The 25,225-nt window shown below is 48.5% G+C and overlaps 1 long non-coding RNA gene across 3 annotated transcripts; it reads right to left on the bottom strand.

Annotated features, from left to right (window-relative positions):
• Positions 1–16,137: 16,137 nt before the first annotated feature.
• On the bottom strand, positions 16,138–19,710 carry LOC128814535 (uncharacterized). 3 transcript variants are annotated; one of them, XR_008439403.1, is made up of 3 exons: positions 19,632–19,710; positions 18,054–18,124; positions 16,138–16,328 (listed from the first exon to the last, which is right to left on the bottom strand). It is a non-coding gene; the product is annotated as an uncharacterized LOC128814535 (long non-coding RNA). The 3 variants fall into 3 exon arrangements; XR_008439404.1 differs by lacking the exon at positions 16,138–16,328 and adding an exon at positions 16,405–16,615; XR_008439405.1 differs by lacking the exon at positions 16,138–16,328 and adding an exon at positions 17,418–17,501.
• Positions 19,711–25,225: the final 5,515 nt, after the last annotated feature.

Here is a 25,225-nt window from a genome sequence, read left to right as displayed (position 1 = left end):
GAACGCCTCACTTTTAAAACCAAAATAAAACAACTTCCAGTCTTACTTGTCTTGACCTGTTTCTCTCCACAGCAGAAAATGCATCATTAATAAGTTTGTTGGGGTAATGGTCAATGAGACGCTGTTTCACTTAGATCTGAGGAGATTTTAGGGAGAAGGCAGAAAATTTGATGTATCCTACACAGTCATTGGCCCCAAGGTCAGTGGAACAAACACCAGGAGGCCAAGAACTACAGGTAGAATAGTTAAAATCTTACAGACAACAACGTGGAGGGATTATCACACCAAACTTTGGTTAAAGTTCACGTGGCAAAGGGGATCTTTGTCTTCTGGGAACTGCAGCTCCTACTGTTTGTCCACCACACTGCTCCAAGACATAATCACTTGCCCAACTTTACCTGGTCATCAAGAGGGCTGTAATTTGGACCAAGACTTCAGCACTAAACCCAGCAGGTTTTTGCTCAGCTGAAGCACAGGGCAGGAGGGGGTGGATTTTTCCCTTCCATGGCTGTAGTTCTGCAGGGCACCCAAACACAACGTAAATGCCTGGCTTCATACAACAGGGATTTGACACAGTTCAAAGGTGGGATGTGCTCAGCCTCCTTGTGTGCAAACCTCACCTTCCCTGAGAGTCCAGCACCAGGTAAGACTGGAGGCTTTTGCCTCCAGCCCTGCTGAGCTCTTATTTTGTCTCCTGTTTGGGCCTTTGCTTCACTTCCCTTCAAACACTTGGCTCTAGGAATTGGTACATCTCGTCTTTCACTTTGAAACTCTCTGTTCCTACTAGCTACTGAGTCACCTGGGAATTGCAGATCCTAAGAGTTTGGAAGCTACAAGATATAAAAAAATAAAGCCTTTAAAAACTGTATTGTCTTAATTCCCAGAGGAGGTAGATTGTAACTCATGTCCTTGAATGCTCTGCTTAGGTGCTCAGCCCGTTTCTCTTGTAAACTAAAATTTTATTTATTTTGCCATATGAAATATTTGCCCAAGAACTTCCTTCTATCCCCAGGTTAGTAGTAATGCCTATGGAGAAAGACTGACTGCTTCTTAAAAATCCCTCAAGTCTGGGTAAAGGACACAGACAAGCAGCCTGGTGTGGGGAGTTGGCATGGGTGTTTTGGATGAATTATTACACAACCTCACACTGTACTCATTTGATTCAGGCATGAACTTTCCTGAAGCAGGGAATTTTGGGTTCTGTGTTCAGCTGTGAGAGCTGAATATCACTTTCCAGATGGGCATCCCCACTTCTTGAAGAAACGCCCAGTTCAGTCCTGGCCGTCAAGGCACTGATTATTTTCCTTGATGCCGTTCCAGAGCTCTGTAAATGCTCTGTGTCCCAGAGAGGTTGTGACTGTCTGGAGGCTGCTGGTCAGGCCTGTCTGCAGAGACCACTGGACCTGAGAGCATCGAGGGGCACATCAGGACCAGACCCTGGTGAGTGCTGCGGATTTTATCTTTTTTTGATCCCTTTAATTTAGCTGGAGTGCACGGCCATACTTCAGGACTTCCAAGGGCTGCTTCTCTAATCTCCCCAGCAGGATTACTGCCTCTGGAAATCATGAGGGCTTGGACTAGCTATCAGCTTTATCAGGAAAGCTTCTTTCCGGCCAAGCCAGTAAGAGCTTTGCTAAGCGGGAATCTTGGGTTGAAGCTGCTCTCATATTTCACAGATGGCCTCAATGAATGATTTACTAGGAGAGTAGAAGATTAGCCAGATTCCTCCAACTGCATCTCAAGTCACATAAAGCACTTGGTTTTGTTGGAGCGTGGGCAATTGCTATTTCTTTAGCCTCGTTAGAGTGTTTTACAGTGACTAATTGCCCTGCACTCCCTTCCCCGGGAATCAGGTGTCTCCTGGGAGGATCCACGCTCCTCGCACGAGCCTTGCCCGTGCCCTGGAACAGCCATGCCAGAGCAGGCTGCTCCACATGGGCAGGAACCCAACAGACTTGAAATGTGGTGTCTCCAGCTGTGCTTTACTGGAGAGGTTCGTGTCCTTCTGGAAGAGAGACGATAAAGGAAATACTCAAAATATGCAATGAGGTGTTCCCATAAAATTATCAAATGCTTTGCTGAATCTTCCTGTGGAGAAAACCATCACTGCAGAGTTCAAGTGAACAGTGGTTTGGGAAGGGCAAAACCTCTAGCTTTAATATTTTAACTGCTCTCCAAGGCTTGGATGAGCTCTTCTGGGGGAAGGGAGATTACCCCGTGTTTGCCTGTTACAGAGTTTCTCACATTTTTCTCCTTTACACTTGGCAACCAGAACTCTGTGTCTGTGTCTCTATGGCAATTTCTACAGATTCTGACTGTTTTAAAAGACTGCAGTATTGATTTAAACATCCAAATTGGAAAAACAGGGTTTAAAGTGGACCAACTTTTTCCTTTAGAGCACGACTTGTTAAAGATCTTTGTTAAATTATTTACAAGTGGTCTCACAAGATGAACAGATCTTTGCATGTAATCATTGGTATGACTTTCATTGTGCTTTTCTGCCCTGCCCACTAAATCAAAACACAATCACAAGATCACTAAAGGGCTTGCAGGGAGGGATGGGCCATTGCTATCCATGTATGAAGTGTACATGCCATAAAGCCTAAAGCAGTATTGGCATGTGCTGATCTCCTGTGAACAGGCTTTGATTTACAGCCGTCAGAGATGAGAGCTCTGGGGCTCACTGGGGGAATCAACCCCTACCAGAAATGCTTAAAATACTTGGAGTTTAGCCAAGAGGCTAAGAAAAGAGGGGTTTGTATCTTCCTTTCTCTCTGCTGTGATCTCCTCTCATACAACACTTAAAGTTGTGCAAGACACAGGGATGAGAAGAAACAGCTTCGTCCCCAAGACATCAAAAGTTGTTGAAGATCCACAGTCTGCCCCAGAAGTACAAGCATAATAAAATTTGCTACTTTTCTGATTTTTGCATCACCATTTAGACAGAAAAATTTGGCCTGAACCTACAGCCTGGCAGTTCCTTTTGGTTGAACCTGTGGCACAAAGGAGTCCCCTTGATAAAAACTCGCCCACTGCAGTTGTGGCAAAATTTTAGCCCTGAAGCAGGGTGAGGGAAGATTTAGAAAAAGTATAGGAACATAACTGTTTAGGATGTATAGGAACAACATTCTGTTTTCTTCTCAGTGAAGGTAGAAGTAAAACATTTTTGCACATTTCCAGGACAGAATATTATCTGCCACCAGTTGTGTCTCATATAAATGAGCTGCGCATTGGCATTTGTTGCACAATTTTTCAAGCCTATCAGTCAACAGAGCAGACCTTTATTTTGAGATGACTCTGTCCTCCCCATGATCCAACTGGCCTGTAGGAGCAGAATATTAACACCAAACATCACTTTGAAAGCAAATGGCATCCTTTGATGTTTAAATATAAAAAAGGACAGCCAGTGTTTATGAGGGCAACACCAAATCTCAGGGGATTACTCACCATGGCAATTTTTGAGGCTATTAAGTCACTCACACAGATTTTATCCATAGGCTGCCAGACCAGGAGGATCCCTGGGGTTGCCTGAATGTGATCTCCCACCAGTGACCATCGAAGGTCTTGGAGCCCTGCAAGTCCTCATCAAAGACTGAGATCCACTTCTCATTGCCAAGCAGATGGGGCTGCTGATCATGGTTTGAAAAGGCACTGTCAAAAGATGGAGAAATTAACAGGAAGAATTCAAAGTTGTGAGAAAAGACTGTGAAATAGTGAATGTCCTTAATTTTTTAATATCTCTCTCATTATTTTCAGATGTAAGATTGTTGTGCTAGATGCACCAAATGGATACCTGGGACCCCAATGTCATATTCAGAAAAGGTGCAGGGCTGTGATTCCAGCATTCCAGCCTTTTGCTGTGCATCCCACCATGTGTCAGCAATGGTGGGACAGCTCTGGAATATACTGCTAAAAAACTTTCCTCTTGCAATGCTGTCTCACTTTTTATTCTATTCCTCCTGTTTTTCTATTCCTCCTGTAACTGCCAATGCAGCAGTGGATCTGCTCCTACAGAAGGGATTGTTCTCCATGTGCCTCTGATGCCTCAGGTTTTAGCTTCTATATTTTTCACATTCTGTGCTGCTTTAGTGTGCAGTTCTGAGCTTCATATTAGGGGATGGTGAGCTCTCTTCACAGAGCAGGGAGACAAAACAATTCCTTCTCCAGCTGGGCACCAAGGACAACTGACCCAAATTTCAGGCCCAAGAGCACAAACAACGTGGACTGAGGAGAGAAAACCAAGCAGGATGGGACTTCATAACCTAAAGCTGTAATTGGACAATTAATTCCAACATGCAAATGGAGCAGAACTAATAAAAGTGAGAGACCCCATGACTGGTCGCACATTTTGTGACCATTTTGGTTCATCTTGGGTGCAGCCCTGGCTGGGCTCTTGTGCTGCCCAGGGTGGATCCACTGAGGCCTTTTAATAAATCCCCACTTTATTCTTTAACTCCACCTAGCCTCTGTTCCATGTCAGCCTTCACAAGGCATCACCTGCCCTTGTCCATGCACAGATTTAAGATACCCCTTTTCAAAGGCAAACAGGAACTGGAAAAAGCAATAAGTTAAACATTGAAATAAAAATGTATTTATGAGATTACTTAAAATGCATGTTTCTTACTATTTTGTGAGGATTCTGCCTGACACTGGCATGAAGGCAATTGATTGGGAGCAGAGACAGGCAAGGAAACAGCTGTGATCCCTTTTTGGAGCATTTGCTCTTATTCATCCCCTTAGATGTATCCCAATGTAAATAACCTTTCAGATCACTTTACAAAGTGATTGCTAAATGGGACTGAGGAGAAGGTATTCTGTAATGTACTAATTCCTGTCTTTTCTCTTTATTTTCCTGCTTGGTCATGGAGAGGAAATGTGGCTGGTTGTTAATTTGAAAGCATTTGTAGTGGTGAAGGCATAATAGATATGAAAGTTCACAGGACTCTGACAACTGCCAATGTATTGAGGCTTGCAGATGAAAAATTAAAGCTGCCTGTAAAGCACTCCCATTTGTCATGGAAACCACACAATACCCCAGGACAGCTGCTTGCCTGGGATCTGTACCTCATATGTAAGGAACCAGAACAGACATGTACTCTATTATACAAAAAGTACAACCCCACAGAGACAGGTAAATCATTCTTTATAAGGGAAAAACATCATCTAGAATTAATGTTTTCTGTAAAAGATGATTTTCAGGGTTTGCTTGCTATCCACCATAATCAAAAATATGGCTTAAAGTACATACATTACAATCTCTTATAATCTAATGCCCTAGTACCTCCTCTGGAGATGAATTTGGTGGTGCTGCAAGTGTGGCTGGAGAGCTGGTGGGGTCTGGTTTGGCAAGGAGCTCTCCTTGCACAAAAGTGAAACAGGTGGCAAAAGTTTCCTGGAGATGCTGGGTCTGGATTCTTTCCTCCCCTCAAGCCACTCTGTGCTTTACCTTGCCTCCCATAACAAATAATCTGGTGAGGTTTCACTTGAAAATTAGAATGAAAAAAAAAAAAACAAACTTCTGGAAAATCTCCCTTTGGTTGTTTTGGGGTGCATTTATTTTTCATGGGGTATCTTTACAAGGGTTTCAAACACATCCTTGAACTTCAGTGTGACCAGGTTGCTTGGGAGACTGCCACAAAAGGTCCCTCAAAAAAACAGGGGTATTGCTGTGAAGTTCAGGGAGGAGAAATAATCCCCATCAAGCTCCCCAGGAGCCTCCTTTTTGGTATATTTTTAGCAATGGCTCCTTTTAGTTCAGTCTGTGTCAGGAAACTCTGTACTGAGCTTCCCACTGTGCCACGCTGTGCCGCCAACGTCACAAGGGCAAAGCACCTCTGCGTGGAAGAGTTTATCTAATATTAATTTCCTTAACTTTGGCAGATCCAAAGATTTCCTCCCATCCTTTCTTCTTCTCTCCACTTTTTGATTATGGCTTCAAATAACCAAACCAAGGAATATAGTAAACCTTGTAGAACAGGGGTGACAAAATTATGAAAATAAAATGGCCAGATTAACCCAATTGCAGGCTTAGTGTGTGCAGACATAGGAAAGTGAAAGAATACTGAAGGAAGCTTTCAAAACTTTGTTTCTTTGCCAGTGCTCAATCTCCAGACACTAATTTAGCTGTGCTAGTAATGCATTTAAATGTGTTCCTCTGCTAAGCAATATATTCCCTGTGGAGCAGCTCTGGAGCAGCTGTTGGCTACAGGCACTCTGCAGGCTGAGGCCTCATCTTCCACCAGCACAGCCCCTGTGCTGCTCCACACACCCGTGATCTGTCTTCAGGCAAGGTGAGTTCCAGGTTTCAAAGTGCTGTAGCTCAGCTGCTGACAGAGGCTGAGGGCAGCTCGAGTGTTTGCTGCTCTGCCAGAGGGAGAGGACGTGTCTGGGGACTCAGCACTGTCCCTCGTCACACCTGGAGACTCAGCACTGTCCCTTGCCACACCTGGAGACTCAGCACTGTCCCTTATCACACCTCTGCTGACAACAACACTCACTTCATTGTGAGGAGCAGTGCCTGGCTGCTGCATGCTCACTGCAAGTCACATAACCTGCTGCTCCCATGCATTCAAGCACAGACACTTCATTTTCTTTAAGCTGGTCTTCCTTTTCCAGTGCCTCCACGCTCACAGAGTGCCCATGGCCAGCTGAGACACCAGGGCTGAAGGAGAACAACTTTGACTTTGTTGCTGCTAAAGAGAGAGATTATATTTAATGTAAAAGTTATTGTCCTGGGCAGCCTTCATCTCACCAGTGCACAATTCCAGAATGCTTTAAATTAAGTCTGGAGGCTAAAAGTGTGTTAGTCATTGCCCATACATCTTGGGGGAAGCAGGGCTGTCTAGAGTTATTGTTAGCATTAGGCATCTGGTTTATGTTTATAATGATTTATTCAGCAATGGGAGACAGGTAAGGAACTATTGTGAAAGACAAACTAGAAAAGATTGGGTTTTTCAAAGCTCTGAAGCCATTGTTAAATCAAAGTTGTCTGACTTCAAAAGGAATATATAACTTGATTAGATTCTTTAAACAATGTACAATGCTCACAAAGTTGGCAGCTATTATTAGAGGCAGAGTTGGTAGCACAGCCTGCTCTGGAGGTTCATGTCCCTTCTAAGTACAAGATCCTGTTCTTATGTCATGACTCTGGCTTTTGGGGTTTTTTAAGAAAAAAATTCAGCCAAGTACTTCAACAGCCTGCGAGAGCCAGGGAAGAATACACTATTTTTTTCAGTGTTAGAATAATTCAGGAAATCCTTTCTTTGGAAAGATCTAATGCTTCTATACTTTGAAAGGGGGACTTGAAATCCAATGTGGGAAGATAGGCTTTGTGCTAAAGAAGGCACATTGCCATAAGGGTCTGGCCACAGTTTTTTCAGTTTTATGAGACTCTGAAGGAGTCTAGTTTGTGTCTGTGCAGTAGGGCTTTGCAAGGGCTTAGCTAAGATTAGAGAAGAGTCTCTGCTCGTGTCTCCTCTTGCCTGGCCCTCACTGGCCTGTGCCATTGGTGGAATTGGTCTTTTTCACCTCCTCTGCAGCAGGAATTGGGGAGGGACAAGGGGAAGCCCATCCACTGCAGTGCTGACATGCTGGAGCAGGGATGGGAGCTGTGCCTGGAAGAAGGAGCGAGTGGGACAGGGCAGGTTGGGAAGGACAGGTTGAGAGGTTATGGTTCTTTGCCTGTTTGATCCCCTCTCCCAGCCTGATGGGTATTCCCTTCCTCTCCTGCCTGAACAGACACTCACAAGCAATAATCCTCATTCCCCCAGGCGTGGATCAGGCAGGGAACACACCTCTGGCTGCAGCTGCCCCAGGTTGTGGAGCTCCCACCTCAAGGGCAGGAGGGCAGCCCAGGCCCTCCTAGGAGGGAGGTGAAAGCTGAGTCTGGAGATCCTCAACTCTTTGCTGAACACACAGTTATTCACCTCACCCACTTTTTGGATAAAAGATTGAGTTCTGGCTTGCAGCTGATGCACTCAGCAGGTTCAGCCTCCACAGTGGCAATCCCAAGCTGCTGGACAGGAGCTTCTCAATTTTCTGTGACACAGAATGGATAAATCCTTGTCATCACTCTGTTCTCTGCCTTGTTCCAGACTAACCTGTTTTCCTGCTGAGGAGCCACGGTGAAGGGACACAGGGGCTGGGCAGCCAGAGGTGCCAGCTGCCAGAGCAGGCTGCAGATTTCCAGTGCCTACTGTTTGCCTGCAGGATGCAAATCAGGTCTGTGCAACTGTAACTGCACACAGGCATTGCATTTACTTACCTATTTTTTTTCCATTCTCCAAAACACCCCTTGACCCAAGGGATGGCCCCACCTTGGGTTTGCCACCCTGCCAAGAAAAATTCAATAAAATGTTGTGAATTTGGGGGGCGTACACTGCTCATGGAGAACTTACCAGGGCTCTGCTATAAACTCAGCATGCCTGTGCCACCAGGTTCAGCCAGTTCTGGGCAGAGTCACCTGTCAGACCTGCAGCCATCCCACATGGAAATAAACAACCCATGTTTTGCATGGTTGCCCTTCACCTGAGGCGAACCCTACACGCAGCACCCGTCCCATCACTCTTTGTCCTGGCCAAGGCACCACCTCAAAGATGTCCCTGGGCTGGGGAAGAGCACAGCACACCCTGAATGCCTCTGAGTGACATCCCACTGTGGGACACACACGGTGTGAGGACCAAACCAACACTCAGCATGGGGAGTTTGTGGAGCTGCTGGAAGAAAACCAGCATCCCATTCCTGCTTGAGTTAGAAAAATGTCCCAGCGCTGGATCCACCCAGCTCAGCTAGAGCTGGGCTGCTTGGCCAGACAACAGGCCTGGCTCTCTCTCCAAAGTGGATGAGTGCCAAAGGGGATTTTTAATTTCCAGATGCTTTTAAAATAAAAGTAAAGCCTCTGCTGTAAACTGGCTTTGAATGGACGCCTCCCCTTCAGCCAAATAGCTGACTGATACGGGTGAGTGACTGGGCAATAAAACCTTTCACTGCAATCTGGTGCATGGTGAGCACTGGTCAGCTCTGTGCCAAGGTCTGCAGTAGGACGGGGCTCCCTGCAGAGCTGGGGGTCCCACGGAGCCTGCCCTCCCCATGGAGCCTGCCCTCCCTGCCACCAGGCAGGTAGACATGTTCCCTCAGCCCTCTGACTTCAGACAGAAATCTTTATGCATTCTTGATTTCCATTTTGCCCTTTTTGAGGGGAGGTGAAAATGCTTTGTGAGGAGAAAGTTTGCAATAGTGGAATGGGAATGAAAAGATTTTGCGGGAGTGCTGCCCTGAACATTCAAAAGGCACGTGGATGTGGCACTTGGGGACGTGGTTTAGCAGTGAACACAGTGGTGCTGGGTTAATGGTTGGACTGGATGATCTTAGAGGACTTTTCCATCCTAAACCACTCTGTGATTCTATTCTGGGTCAGGAGTGGTGACAGGGTGACACTGCAGGACCCTGTGCACCTTGCTGGGGATCAGGACACAGATGTTTCTAAGCCTGGGTGAATCCCTCCACAAACAATCTAAACCTGGTAGCTGCCAACCAGCATCACAAGACTGGTGCATGAATTTCCAGTGTCCCTGGGCAGCCACCCAGCTGTGCTCCAGGGCCCTGGGAGCTGGGGCAATTCCTCCACAGCCCCCATAACCCAATTTTGGGTGGAGATGGCTGTTTCATGCAATCTTATTTCCCCAGGGCAGCTGGGGGGTGCTTTGTGAACCCAGCCTGAGACATGTGCTATGGCTATTGAAATGTAAACGAGATGGCTCCCACGTCTGGGTGAATGCCAGTCAGGATGGCCCATGGCAGGGACAGGGACATGTGGGGCTCTGCAGCCCATCACCTGCCCGTTCACCTCCTGCTGCCCATCATCAGGGGTTTCAGAGACATCTTTTCACTTGTGGGTGGAGGCAGGGCTTGAAGGCAGCACACGTGGCTGCTCTCCCCTCCTGTTTGGAGGTGATCCAGGTGCTGCTCTGCCTGGCAGCACCTTCGGTGGCTCCTCTGCCAGGCATTGGGTGACCCACATGGCAGGAGGGGATGTGTCTAATCCTTGTTCCTGTTTCAAACGTCACTCGATTCCCCGTGGCACCTCACAAAAGACAGAATGGACAGCAAGCATAAAGGCAGAATAATCCTGATGCTGGGAATGCCTTTGAACAGCCCTGGCCTGCCTCCACAGGCACCGGCTGGCACGGGGGCTGCCAAGCGGTTCTTGTTTGTCTGAAGTTTTGAAGGTGGCAGACAGGATCCTGACTACAATATTTGCATCTGGATTGGAATTTCAAATGGCAGAACATACATCTGTGCTGCTCCATGTTAGTCATTTCTCCCTGGTCATTGAGTAAGAGCCACAACAGACTTGCTTTTTTACTCTGCTCTTGTTTGGCTTATTAATTACATCTCCTGTGGCACTGCAGCCTGGCCTCAACGGATTCATTTGTGATTGTCCTGTGATATTCATGCTGTAGCAGCAGATAGTAGCACATAATCATTTAACATATGAATGCTGTCAGAGAGTTTAATCAAACCCAAAATTGCCGCCTTTGTGCCTTGCACTAACTCGTTGTGACTGCACAAAGTGAGCCCAGCTCCCCAACACAAAGAGCAGTTGCAGCCTGGCTCTTTGTCTACTCTCATTGTATAATTTCCTGAACCCTGCCCTGTTCCACCTGCTCACTGATGTTAAGCTTATTTATGGATAATTTATATGCAACCCATTCCACAAATGCACAAAATGCATGGATTTCTTTTAGAGGAGCTGCGGGAACGAGCCTCTCACCACACGAGTTCCCCTCCAGTCTGTAAATCCCGAAGTCCAAATGCTTCATCAGCACTTTCTGAGCCTTCCCTGGAACACCGATGTGTTCCTGTCCTCGCACCGGGAATTCAAACGCTCTTTAGGGGGATGGAGGATAAGTGGCAATTTTATTATTTTTTTTTCTATTATTTTTGTTACCAAAACCGCTGGCGGTCTGGCTGGGCAGGCTGCTCCCGCTCCAGCTCGCTCCACAGGCAGCGCAGAGCGTTTCTGCGGCGCTCGCAGCCCTGACCCCGGCGCTCCCGGAGGAAGTGCGGGGTTCCTGGAAAGCATTGTTCCCGCGGTTGTTTGTTCCGCGCCGGGAAGAAGCAGAATAAAGGGCAACGAACGGGAGCAGCTCCCGCAGAGGGGACCCGGCAAACAGGACCGTGTGCGTCCTGGCTGAGCCTTCCCGGGCACAGCCTGCAGGAGCAGCCCTGCCCGCACACAGCCGGCGCCTCCCGCCGCTGCTCCGTGCCTGAGCCCGCACCTGCGTGCGTGGAGGTGTCCGCTGCTCCCTGAGGCTCTTCTGCACGGAGAACAGGCAGAGCTTTGCTGCAAGAACAGGCAGAGCTTTGCTGCACGGAGAACAGGCAGAGCTTTGCTGCACGGAGAACAGGCAGAGCTTTGCTGCAAGGAGAACAGGCAGAGCTTTGCTGCAAGGAGAACAGGCAGAGCTTTGTTGCTGGAGGCTCTCAGGTATGATCCCAGTCAGCATTCAGAGGAGGGATGTTTCTCTCCCAAATTGTCTCTTCAGGTCCATCACCCCTTAAAATGTGAATACAACCTCAGGGCCAGCCAGGCGGATGCTGGTTGTGTTTCAGGAAAGCTCTGCCCCTGCTCTTCCCTTGAACTTACTCTTTAAGGCACACTTCACCCTCCTCCTGGTCCCCAGTGACCACCCTGGGACTTCACCACAGTACTGCACCAGCTCTGCCAATGCTGCACCTCCTAGGATGCTCACTCCAGGCAGGCAGAGCAAAAAAAAAAAAAAAAAAAAGAAAAAAAAAAAAAACCAAAAACCAACAAACCCCAAAAAAACAGTCTGTCTGCTGAGCAATAGGTCCAGGAGGAGGAAAAATAAACACAGGAAAAGCCACAACATTCAAAAACTGGACATATCACTGGATACTTAAATGATGACAAGGTCCCTAAGAGCTATGTTTGCAGAAATGCTTCAGAAATGGCATAAATTTTACATGAAATAAAGTAGTAGCAAGACAACACTGTCACAGACAGCATCTGTGTTTGGCACTCAAAACAGCTGATGTGGTGACTTCCAGTCTGACAGAGCTGCCAGGCTCTTAAAGAGCACACTGATACCCATCGAGAGATGGGGAAACTGAGGCAGGAGGGTATGCCTCAGATTTTCCCACCAAACTGGCAGCAGGACAAAACTGCCCCTGGATGCTGGCCTGGCACCCACTTGTGTCCCCTCCTACCCCAACCTCATCCCTATCCCAACTCACCCCCAGCCCACTCAATCTCATGTCATGTCATGTTCTCCTGGCTCCTCCCGCCCTATCCCAACCCATCCTATGACTCTTCTTGTCCCAGTAAGGCTGCACAACTCACCATGGGATCCTCGGGGATGTCCTGCTCCCACTCCAGGTGCTGCACCAGTGCCAAGGGAAGGACCCACAGCAGATTTTGTGTGCTGGGGAGTTCTACAGGGAAAGCTTGGATTTGACCCTCTGCCACCCAGCTCCTGTTGAGTGTGCATCAAAACCTTCTGCTTTGCAATGCAAAAAGTTTGCTTGTGGTTTTTGGTTTGTGGGTTTGTTTTTGTTGGTTTTTTTTTTTTTTTTTTTTTTTTATTATTTTTTTTTATTTTTTAATTTTTTTGTGGGTTTTTTTTTGTTTTGATATTTTTTTGGTTTTTTGGTTTTTTGGTTTTTTTTTTTGTGTGTGTGTAGGGCATGAATGGGAGTAGGGGACAACTGGGATTGACTCCTATTCCCAGGAGGGCCTGACAGGGACAAATAACTCCTTTAATATTGCAAAGACTATTAAAGCTATTGCTGATAAAAGGCAAGAATCTGGGAAAACAGACTAGACTGGACTATTTTTAGAAACAGTGGCATCTGGACAGCATGAGAAATGCTTTGTACAAATTTAGTACAGCTGATGTTTGAACAAGAAGTTTGCTGGCGAAACTCCAGCACAGGCACCGTGACCAGCACAAACCAACAGCTCCAATGCCAGCCTGGAACACCCATGGCCAGGGGTCACTCAGGGCCACCTACAATAGGGACACGAGAGCAGCCAGCACTTGGGGGGGCTCTGGACAAGGATTTGCTGTGATGCTGTGTCCCTGGGCAGATGTGTCACACCATGGTGCCACCACAGCAGTGTCTGTGCCAGTGGCCAGCTGCTCTGCTTCAGGTGGAGTTGGAGTGGGAGGCTGGGCAAAGTTTGTGGCCAAACAAACCAACAAACACTGTCAGCATTTAAAATAGTCAAACTATTTAAAAACGAAGTGCTGGTGCCTCCTGACCCCAGACAATTTTGCCTGCCTGTATTTCTGCAGCAGCTGGGCTTGAGAGAGGGAAAAGCCCTGCAAGTGCAGTGCGGTGCTCCTCAGTAAGGGGACATACTCATCTTACATCCAGAGAGACATTTAAATTGCTGATAGAAAACAGACATTGCCTGGCATGTATTTTCTCTCCACCCGTGCAAGGAATTAATCTCTCTTATGTTGTTACTGATACATCCCTCTTGGTTTTATTTAACAATGATTTGGATTTGGAATCAGGGTCCAACTGACTCCAGGTGTGTCTGAGGGGACACTGGCCTGGACCAGTGAGGTTTGAAGAATGAGTGGCACAGCTCCCCACTGCAGACTTGTCCTGCACAGGATGAGGATGTGGGGGAATCCAGCCAGGCATGGCCAAGGGCTAGGCAGCTCCAGGAACTGCAACTCCCCAGTTTGCAGGACAATGGGATGGCCAGTGCAGATATCCCCTGCACTGAGGGTGCTGCACAAGGCCCAGGACCCTTTGCTGCCCACCCTAAACCCAGACACCAGCCTGGAGTGGAGTTTTTGTGCAATCTGGCAGCCAAGCCCTTGTAGTCAGTGCTGATGCCAGAGGTCTGGGGAATGGCAGATTTGCTACTGTGATCTGGTCACGGATGCTAGGCCCTGGACTGATGTGTCCTCATCCCCACCAGCTCCACCACCTCCCTGCATCCCTCCCTGCCTGACCTACCTCCCTCCTCATCCCTGTAGGACACTGCTCTTACCCTGCAGATTGGACCCCCTGCCCTCCCCTCCTCTTTGAACACAGCAGCCCCTGCACCACTACTCCCAGGATGGCTGTTTATGCAGAGACTGGTTCCAGTCCTGGCAGGGAGAATCAGGTCTGCCCCCAGATCCAGCAAGGGCATAGTGTGCCACCGAGCTGGGGCTGAGAGGGAGTCCAGCCCTTCAGTTACAGCAAAGGCAGCAGAGACACTCCTGATGGCTGTGTCACGATAGAAGTAATGAAAAAGTGCCCAAGTTAAACCCTGACCATCTGTCTCTGTTTTGTAACCTGCTTCTCTGGCTGGAGCTGGCAGCTTGACACTCAGCTGGCTTTGGACCTTTTCCAAAGGTTATTGCAGGGAGTGTGAACCATCTTGCCATGGCCTTGGGCTCCCAGACCAATTTCTTCATGGAAAAAGCTCTGGGTGAGTTCTAGACACAGCACTTGGGCACAGATGGGGCAGTTGTGTGTGGCTGGGAGCCCCTTGGAGCCAGCACACCCAGGTTTGAAACCCACCAGCAGCAGAAGAGGCAGGCACAGGGAGAGGGAACCAGGAATCGAGGAGGGGGTCTGGGCACAAAAACTCCTTTGTGCAGCCCAGACACACAGAGGCCACAGCAGCCCCGAGAGACCTGGCAAGTCCCTGTCCCCTTACCCAGTGACAGAACAAGCTGTCACCCCTCTTCCCCACACTGCATTTGCTGTGGTTGCTCATTGTTTGTATTTGGACATCCACTGGGTACTGGTGAAAGCACTGAGAGCCCAGACTCACAGAGTTTCTTGTATTTCAACACCAGTGATTATTCATCCAGTAATCTCACATTGGAGTGTGGTTTGTATTATTTGCTACTCTTCAGTGTCCTGTTTAAAATGTTTCCAGTCCAGGCACAGGAAGAGCTGCCCTGTGCCCAACCAGACACACGCACATGCAGCAGAGCTCACTGGCACAAAGCACTTCCCAAACATCTTCCACACAGCATGTGGAAACAACCCAGCTCAGCTCAGCAACCCTCATCTTTCCCCAAAGGAAAGATGTTTGCTATAGTGATGACCTCTGTCTCCATAACCAATCATTAAAACAGTATTTATTTCCTATCTTCTGTTTCTCCTGGAGGATACAATCATGTCCCAGAGTCAGCTGTGCAATAATTCCTGTCCCTGCCCACTGTGACCCCACGAGCAGGAGAGACATTGTCCAAAGGAAATGTCTCCAGCTGATGGGGAAAGCTCCTGGGGAGGGCAAGATATACTGGGCTGGCTAGGAGGCAAAACCAGAGCTGGTTTGGAGTTGGAGTACTCTTCTGAGCAAGAGGTCAAAGTATTTCCCAGAACTTCCCTGCTTGCAGGTGGGGGAAGAGCCTGAAAAGAGTTGATGCAGATTGGTTTTAGACCTTGTTTTTTCCTATATACCCTTTGCAATGCCTCAGCTGCCACAATGCAGGTGTGACATGAGCTGACAGCATGGAGAGATGCATCTGAGAGCAGCCAAACCTCTGTGACATTTGCAGCCCTCCAGCATCCCTGAACACATCCTGCTCTGCACACCCGGCTGGTTCCACAGGTCCAGTGCAAAGGACCCGCAGCTCGGGAGTTTAACAGAGCTGAGCAGAGGAAGAAGGGCAGCAGATGTCTGTCCTGTGCTGTGAGTTATCAGCCCAGACCTCAGCAGAGGAGGCCCTGAAGAGCCCTTTGCAGGTAAGGCTGTTAGATCTGCAACCTGCCCTGATCTTGAGCCTTAACAGCTGCCCAGCATGCAGAAAAGAGCTGTGCCACCCTCCCATCTCAGGGCACTCACAATAGTCAGTGCCTGAGAGAACATTTGGGCTCTAAGCAGAGGGAACAGGAACCCAGTTGAAATGCTGCACTAAAAATAGTCCCATGTCTGAGTGGAAGCACACTGTGGTTGGCTGGGGTTTCACATCCCCGAGGAAGCCTGAGCCGAGCAGGCACCCTTCACTCTCGTTATTGTCCACCTCCCCCCTCTCCCTCCAGAGACACCCTGGGGACTAACTAGCAAATAAATGGCTTTCCACAGGACAACAATAGCTTCTGTGATCAATCTCCATGAGATGTGGTTTGGTAGCTTTGCTGGAATCAAAGAATCAAGCCAGCTGCCAGTATGGCCCAGAATAAATGAGAAAAGCTGAAACAGAGCTGTGGGGATGGAGGCGAAACATCAGCGCCTAGGAACAGAGCCCAGGCCACCTCAGGAACACTGCAGAGATGGGACTGCCTGGCAGGAGCTGGGGATGGGTGACTCTGGGGAGCTGCAGCGTGGCCCTGCTTTGTGGATGCTGCAGAGGGAAGAACGCAGAGACAAGTTTAGGAATGAGCTGATGAGAGAAGCGCATCTCAGGGCATTTAATTTTAGCAGAGTCAGGCTACCAAGGATGTGGGTGTTTGTTCATTTGACTTGGCTGGTTTGGGTTTTCATGAAGTGCCTCCTAGAGCCACCAAAGCCAAACTCCAGATTAACCCAAATTTGCTGCCACAGTCACATTGCAGCACTCAGGATTGCAAATGCAGTCTGGACCAGACCTCATCCATGAGGCTTCTCCACACAGAACTCCCTGGCTTTTCACTGTCCAAAGGGAAAAGACAGATCAAGGTGGATGCTGGGTACCACAACCCAGACAGCCTCTGCCTCTGTACCCACTAGCCCATACCTGAAACCCCTCCTGCCCCTCCATGCCTGGTGTTGCACCAGCCCCATCCATGTGATGTCCCTCCTGACACGCAACCAGCATTCCTGCAAAGCCCTCCTTACTGAGGCCTATGCAATGAAACATGAGGGAGGTGGGTTAGGATTTCAGTGGCAATTCAAGAGTTTTTCACCTTTCCAGCGTCTGTCTTGGACATCTCACCCAGTGCAGAGGAGGGGTTTCTGCAAGCCACCAAATGCTGGGCACTTACCCAACAGTGTGCTTGCAGTTTCAGTGTCTGTTGGGTCAGAGACTACTGGGATCCTAGGGATGGTGCCTCACTGTCACAAAATATTATTGCTGATGGAAAAAGAAGTTTGTTGCTCACTTAAGAAAAATAAATCCTTGACCCTTTACGAGACCTGTGCAGTAGTGGCGCCGTTGACTCCTTGTGAAAGTGTGTGGGTGGGAAAATAATCTGTGCTGACTTTTCTGCTGGCTCTGTGAGCTGTGTCAGACATACACCCTCTCAATAGATGCCTGATAATGCTCAGCTACTCCTCTGCTCACAGCCTGCAAGCCCCTACAGAAATACTGACTGTGAGCCTGGAATTAGTCTCCCACTCATTATTTGAGAAGGACGTGCCTTTCACAGCCAAGTGGCCTCTATTTGCTTGGGGGGAAACATGTGCTTATCTCTTATTTATGTGATTTATTTCTTGAGATTAATGCATCAAATTGGCTTGCTCCCAGCCTCTCAGTAAAGTCTTGGGTTTTGTGGGATTGTCCTGAACCACACAAAGTTTCACTGCCTGTTTTCTGAAACTGAGAGGAGGATTTTTATCTCGATCATAAAGCAGAAATTGGGGGTTTTCAAATCTAAGGCAGTCAGCATTGTTTTGATCTGCAGGCAAATGATAGCCTTCTCTGAGTTCAAGAAGGGCTATTAAATCAGCCCTGTGGAGATAGAGCAAACAAAACCAGACAGAGCAAAGGAGAGAGGGGGAATGTTCCTATTCACATAGGCACGAAAGCAGGGGAGGCAAGTTAATGATCAGCTCATATGGGGTGTTTACTTTTGCATGCCATTGGGGTAAACAGAGCCATGTCATCCCTCCAGCCTGCTCTTATTTATAAATACACAATAACATTTACGGCTGAGCTGGCTGGACTGCCCTGGGTCCTAGCTGGAGAAACCAGAGGGGTCTCAGCTCCCACTCCTGCATGGGACAAGCCCTGCTTTTAGGGCTCTGCTGCTGCAAATCCACCTTCCAGCTCAGTGTTTGTATTTCTTTTTGCTGGGAGGCACAAGCTCACCTGCCAGTGCAGTCCCTTGGAGATGGCCTTCTAAAAAATCTATGGCAACATCTTTCTCACCTGATTCCTGTGGATCCTTGGAGCCACCCTTTGCATTGCTGGGTTCAGAGCAGCAGCAGGTCTCAGAGCCCCTGTTGGTGTTTTACAACAGCCTGAGCACACACGGAGACCAGCAGGCTCGTCTTCCTGTTAGCCAACCCATCATGATGGCAGTCAGATTGAGGATTTGAAGTCATTGGTGTTATTGACTGCAGTTCATAGTTATCCTTCAAAGAAATCACATTTCACCTAAAACATAAAGTTTTTACAAATGCTATGAAGTTCCTGTGGATGCAACTATTTAGTGAAGCCCAGTGGAGGAAACAGAACAGCAAATACTGGGTGATTAATTCACTGCAGCTGATAACTTAGTGCTTAATTTTTTTGTCCTGGATTCATTGATGACCACAGAATAAACTAATGATCTCCCATTTTTTTTTTAAGTTCCTGCCCTAGCTCTTGGTGCTGACCTGTCAGCACTAAAGGTACAGTGTGCTGTGAGTTTGGAATGTGCCTCCACGAGGACGTGTCACGCAGGGTTTGTCTGCACGCAGATTTGCACCGGCTAAAAGACACTGATGCAACTTCCTGTACAGACAGGACTGGTAGTTTAAAGCAAATTTTTTTGTGGCTTACTTAAAGCCCACTTCCAAACAATTAAAATTAGACATATTCTTACTTAAGTCTAAGACACAGTGGTGGTCACATAGGTTTTTCCCACCTTAAGTGTTGCACCTGTAGTTTAATCATGTAAAAGTATGCACTGAATCTACATAATATTTCTGTGAATAATGACTGATACTTATTATTATTTTGTTAAGTAATTATGTTGACACATTTCTGCCGGAATTTGCATAGAAGGCAAGAAATTCTGCTTCTGTAAATTGTCAGTGTAGTTATCAGGGACTATTCATCCTAATTTTTATTACTAAAACCATAATCTCATAATGATGGAAAAGAAAACTAAATAAATTGCAGAATAAATTGGGAATAAATTGGTTTACATGGGAATACATGTTTACAGAAAGTTGTTGTTCACAGTGACAAATGCATCTTCCCATTTGCATTCATCTCCCCAAGGGGACTTGCAGAGCCCTTAATCAAATTAAAAATAGCCAAATGAGCATCAGTGGGTTGTATGTTTCTGAGGGAGGAGCAGTTCTGTGTTGCTTGATGTCCCTGCCGTATAAAAAGCAAGTAATGCCCGAGCTGGCATGGATGTTGTCATGGGTGCTGTCTCTTGCCATGGCACTGCTGGCATTTTAGGCTAATATCAAGATCAGCACAGGATAAAAACTGGGGAAAATGTTATCACCAATTATTACATAATGAATGCAAAAATGCCAAACTTTGCACAGAACCTTATTCACAACAAATTATTCAACGAGCTCTAATCAAGGTAATTTCAATCTGAAAGCATTTTCTATTGAAATCCCCAACAGTATTCAGGCCCACCATTCAGTGTTCATTGCCCACAGTTGCTCTTGTGTGCCCCAGGGTGGTGGGGCACCCGAGGATGTGCCCACCAGAGCCCTGTCACCTGCCAAGGAAGCCAGCACAGCCTCTTTTTCAGGAATGTCAGATCCAAGCGTGACTCACACATTTCCAAAAGTGCCATTCCCTTCTGCTGGGGTTTGCTCCATCCCTCTCCTCCATGGTGCCTCCAGGTGGATGTGCTCTTTGCTCTGCAGCTTGAGCCCTTGGGTCATGAGGTCACTGTGACTTCATGGACCTCATGCATAGTGGCACCTGTGGCCACGTCACAGGGACCAGCCCCTGGGGTTTGGAGCTGGGCATCAGTGCCGGGACAAGCCAGAACTGTCTCTGCTCTGCTGGAGCTTGGCTGGTCTCTGGGAAATTTGGCTGAGGCTCAAGCTTTTGTGATGGAGGTTTATCCATGCTGCTGCCTAAGCTGGAGTGAGTGGCTGAGTTTCCAGAGGGACAGCCTGAAGTAAGTACAGGGAAGCTGCTGACAAAGGGTCATGGGTAGAGAGGGATGCTCTGAAATGTTTTACTCAGCACATGGAAGGACTGTGCAAGATGGTTTTGTAGTTAAAGCTCAGGCCAAGGCCCCCAGAGACTTGAGCTCAGAGCCTCCAAGCAGAGCTCTGCATCCTTGTGCTCGCATTTCCCATCCACACAATGGGACAATGACCCTCCCTCGGCGCCTGGACGCCAGCAGGACAGTCCCCACGGCAGCTGCGACATGGACACCCTGCTCTGCTATGAAAGACAGACAAAGATATAAAAAGTTCTCGCTGTGCTTTCCTAAAAAAATGCTGAAGCTTTGCTAGACAAGACGTAGGGGTTCTCCCTGCGGCAGCACCAGAAGTAACTGTGCAAACTGCCCGGCGCAATTTAATTCCTTTTCTGGAGTGACTAACACCTCTATTATTCCCATCTGACTGCTGCAGACATCCTGCCACACAATTGTGTTAAACTCTGTGGTGAGAAAGATAACTGGGCCTAAAATTAAATCATCCAGCACGTTTTAATATTAGCACAGGCGAGGAGTGAATTCCTCCTGGGTGGAATTCACCTCTTCTTGGCAAAACCAGCCCTTGGTACCTCACCACCAGCAGTGATGTGCTGTGAATTATTTGTCTTTTTAGTTTGTGATCCCCTGGCCCAGGTAGAGGCTATTCAGTGCAGGGACCTGCCCTGCTGCCACTGCCCTTCACAGGGTGATGAAGGAGGTCCCAGATGGGTTATTGCATTGCTCAGACAGCTGGAGATTTATTCAATGAGGACAAGCAGGCTGTGGATATTAAGTGTGTGAGCAGATACTCCCATGTGAATAATTTGGTTATAACCAGAGTCTCATGGCATTTTCGCCTCTGGGAGAAAAGACAGCAAGAAAGGCAGCACTGAACCGCAGCAGGGATATCCCAGGCTCCTTTGGCTGCAACAGGATGGCTGCTCTGTTTTCTTTCAAATATAGTTTTCTGCCAAAAATAACCCTCTGGGGTTTGTCACGGTGTCTTTTTCATAGTGAACTCCAAAAGCAAGTCGGGTTTGGAGGTGCTGAAAGCTCCTTTGCAGGGCCTGGCAGGCAGCCTGGCACTTTGGGGCACTGCTCGCACCCGCTGTCCTGCCCTCCGGCCCCAGCCAGGGGTTTGCTTACTCCAGCAGCGTGAGAAGAAGGACTCCGTTTCAGGGGATGGAGAAATATGAATTGAAATGTGACCTGATGAGCCCGCAAAGTCACTGCAGAACTCCGGCCATGCAGAGGAATGTGGACTGTCCTGGCAGGCTGTGTCCTGACTGCAGGACCTGTTATCCCGGCATCTCTCACCGGATAAAGCGGCTCGGGGGCTACTGATGGAGAGCCAGGGCAATGAAGGCTGCCTGCGACACTCGGACCTTTCCCCACCGGTCCTGCGGGGATCCCTGCGGCTCTGGGATGGGGCAGCAGGGTCTCGCCCGCAAGGCAGAGCTGCCGTGGGGCTCCCACTGCAGCAGCGCACACCAGCGCAGCCGGAGCCCTCGATCCCCCGGCTTCCCGGTGGGATTTCTGCACTCTTGTGCTCCCTCTGCTGGTCCTCAGCCCGGCGCCGTCCCGCACCGCTCCCGCACCGCTCCCGCACAGACTCCGCTGTGCGCGGCACTCCGAGCCCTTGTGCTTCCCTCCCTGTGCTCCCCAGGACCAGCAGCACCCTAAGCGTGTCTCCGCTATAGCCTGCAGCGAAGGAGAGGTCCCAGCGCCAGCCGGACAGACGGTGCTGCTGGGACTGCTCCAAGCAGGGCATGCCAGCATCCAGACGGGATCGGCATGTCCAAAACAAAAACTTTAAGACATGCTCTCGGGAGAGATATTGCAAGAGATGGCTGTGAAGAAGACGGCAAAGACTGGACTGGGGCTGCAGCGATCATGGTATTAAAGCTGCACAGAGAGGACACTGGATTTATCAGCCCAGTTTTGTAAAAACACACTGGGTAGCTTTTTGCAGCAATGCCTCCATAGCTTGCACTGTTGGTGTCACCACTGTCAGAGGTGATGTGCCCCACTCTGACATTGCACAAGTACAGCTGGCCACCAACCTGCCACCAGCAGAGTTGGAGGACATCAATATGGAGCAAAGGCTGCAGCTTGGCACAGTGGCCACCAGACACCAGCCCACTCAAGGGGATAAGAGCACACCAAATCGGGCCAGGACATCGTGCTGCAAAGTCTGGTTTGCAGGCTGTGCTCCAGGACTGCATGGGGTTCTCCTGCACTTTCTGTCTCAGCATTACTTGCCAGCTTTATTAGAAAGCTTGTTGTTGTTTTAAGGCTGCTTTCTAGCGGTTATTGCCAACGAGGGACTGAGGTGGGGGAGCTACTCTCTGCACGGTGCAAATGGCAGCTGCCAAGACACCTTCTCCAAGGCCCCATAATAACTTGGTTATGGCTCAGGCTGCCTTGTCTCAGCCAGACATCTCAGAGAGTGACCCAGCACGGGAGGCTGCTGCACAGCCAGCCCTCCCAGGTCAAAGTGCTGTGTCCCCATCCTCGTCCATGCATTGACATCCAGCTGTCTCATTCACTGCCATGGTGTGGTCATGTTCTTGACGTTCTTGAGACTCAAGACAGGAGTTACTGCTTAGCAAAGGAGGAAATACCTGCCCCAAGCAAGCTAAAATTCACTGTGCCCCAGAAGCAGCCCAGCATGAAAAGGAGCTCCAAAGCAAGGAAGAGGATGTAAATTGAACAACAACAAAAAGAACGCTGTTATCCTTCTCACACAGCCCTCTTCTCCTGTCCAGTGCTCCCACTGCACTCTGGAAGCCACAATGACCCACTGTGCATCTCTGACTGAGGAGGCTGTGCTGGGCATAGCCTTTACTCTAGCCTCTGCCACTGCCACCCCAAAATCCAGGCAACTCGATGCAGTGTCCAAGTCCAGCCTTCTCTGCGGGCAACAGGCAGCCCGACAACTCCCAGCAGTGCATGTTGCTGTTCAGGGGGTGCAGACTCGGTATTTGAGAGCTGCTTTCCAGAGCAAACAATAAATCTTTAAAATAAGTGTGGGGTTCTCTGAAAGTCACTGAATTCAATGGCTGAGCCCTGCAACAAAGGCTCTTCCTGAGCGTGGTGGCTCCCTGCCCACCGCCCTCCCGGGGGGACGGCAGAGGCGGCTGAGAGGAGGTGAGTGCTGGCTCCAGTTTGTAAACTGTGGCTGCTGGAGAAAACAAAACCTGAACAGACGTTTCAGTAGGTCTCAGTGCCTTTCACTGACGCAGCTGGTTCCCAGGGGTGACCAGCACCATGAGCTGCTGCTTTTCCCAGCCCCAAGGCACCTGTCTGCCCATGGGGCACTCTGTTGAAACCCTTTCAGGGGGAGTTGCTGGTGCTTCTGCCAACACCAGCTGCAAGTGCTGGGTGATGCCCCACAGACATTTCTCCTCGTGCAGAGCTCACAGTAGGTTTCTGCCCATCACAGGGCTACTCCCATCTAACCACCACCCCACACCCCAAGTACCTTTAGGGTGTCCTGTTCTGCATTGGCACCCCTGGCAGGGAACAGCCACCTGTCAGTGCAGGCACCCACCGTGACCCCGAGCAGTGGTGTTAAAAGAAACCAGCTGCTCCTGCATTTGGCAGGTTGGTCCTTGCCTGAGAGGAGGTGAAACTCCACATGTGACTGACTGCTGCAGAGCCATAGAGGACAAGACAGGCACAACTGGTGTTCTACAGCACGGGGCATTCTCCAGGCGAAGCATCATCACTGCCGCTTTCAGTTTGTACAGATTTTTAGACAAAATATTTTCTGTAGAAAAATCCCTCATCTTTCAAAACTGATTCCTCTGCTTCCTGGGAGCATTTTTCCGGGTGCAAACAAACAGTTAAACACATGTAGCTGTCTCCCATGTTAATTCTCCTTCGTATCACAGACAGCTGATATCCTTTCAGTGCATGAAACCACAAAGGCAAAGTAAGTGAAAGCATAGAAGAATCAGGGCTCAGATGGTGAAACCTTCCCAACTGGAGGCTGCTAAAATGAAAAAGTTTTCCTATGGTTGAGAATAGCCCCGTTATCTCTCAGGGAGGCAGCAAACTTTCCTCTCTGAGGAATAGGTAAGTAGGTAACACCAAGTGAGGCAGTCTGGCTCAAATCTGCTTGAGGAGAAGCTCTACAATATATTGCCATATACTGAGAGAAACACATAAGCTCCATTACTCTTGTTAATTCTGCAGCAAAATTATTTTTCCAAATCTTCCCCAAACCAGATGTGGAAATATTTAGCTACCTCTGCAGTCTTCCAGGCTCAAGACTGAACTAAGTGTTTTGAAGCAGATGGGAGGCAGAGGCAGATGGAAACCGTGACTGGTTTCAGTGAAACTCATGGATTTCCCAATTCATGGTATCATTTCCTGACATCATGAAACTAATTTGGGCTTTTTCTTCTGTCTCTTTACAGTTAGGTATTTTCACTAAGAGGATGAAATTCTCTTTCTTGCAAACAAAATTTGATTTCTTTCCTATGAGGAGTATAGAAATGTAGATTTTTTTTTTCCCCAGAAAAAAAAATTGAGAATTAATTAATTTTTTATTAGAATACTTTGTTAGATGTAGTCAGTGCAAAATACCAAACTAAAAGGCAGCAGCTTCAATAGCCTTTCTCATCACTGACTCTCCCAAATCACAAATCAGTCTGTAAAACAAAAGGGAGACCACCTTGCTTTCCTCCTCGGCTTTCCCCTGTGGGTGACACAGCCCTTCTCTGCTGGGTTTCTGTGTCTCTGTGTCTCCTGCCCCCTCGGTGTGCTCCCATGAAGCTGGGACACTCAGGACCATGCAATGCACGTGTCTGCCAGGCTGATGGGCTTCCTGGGAAGGGCTGAGCTGATCCTGGAAGCCGATGACTGCCATGCAGCCATGGGTCTCCCACTGCTTTTCCGGGCTGCAGTCAGGGCACAGCAACAGGAGCTGCCCCACAAGACACTCTCCATGCCCCCTCCATTAAAAGACACTAATTATTTTTTGCAGTTTTCAGCACCCACTGAAATAAATAACGTTGGGCAAACATAATTGCAGACACTTTTCAAGCTCTCAGGGTGGATGGCGATTCTACCGTGCACATTGCTTGGATGTACACGTGCATTCCTGCAGGGAGCTCTGCTCTGTCCCTTCACACCTGGTTGAGTTTCCCCCACCAGCATCATTCCCAGCAGGGCAGGCTTTGGGGCTGGCATGGGGCCTGATCCTGCA

Source organism: Vidua macroura, chromosome 14, assembly GCF_024509145.1.
Source record: "Vidua macroura isolate BioBank_ID:100142 chromosome 14, ASM2450914v1, whole genome shotgun sequence".
Classification (NCBI taxonomy): Eukaryota; Metazoa; Chordata; class Aves; order Passeriformes; family Viduidae; genus Vidua; species Vidua macroura.
The sequence above is the reverse complement of the archived record's forward strand: the minus strand, read 5'-3'. Positions and strand labels throughout refer to the sequence as shown.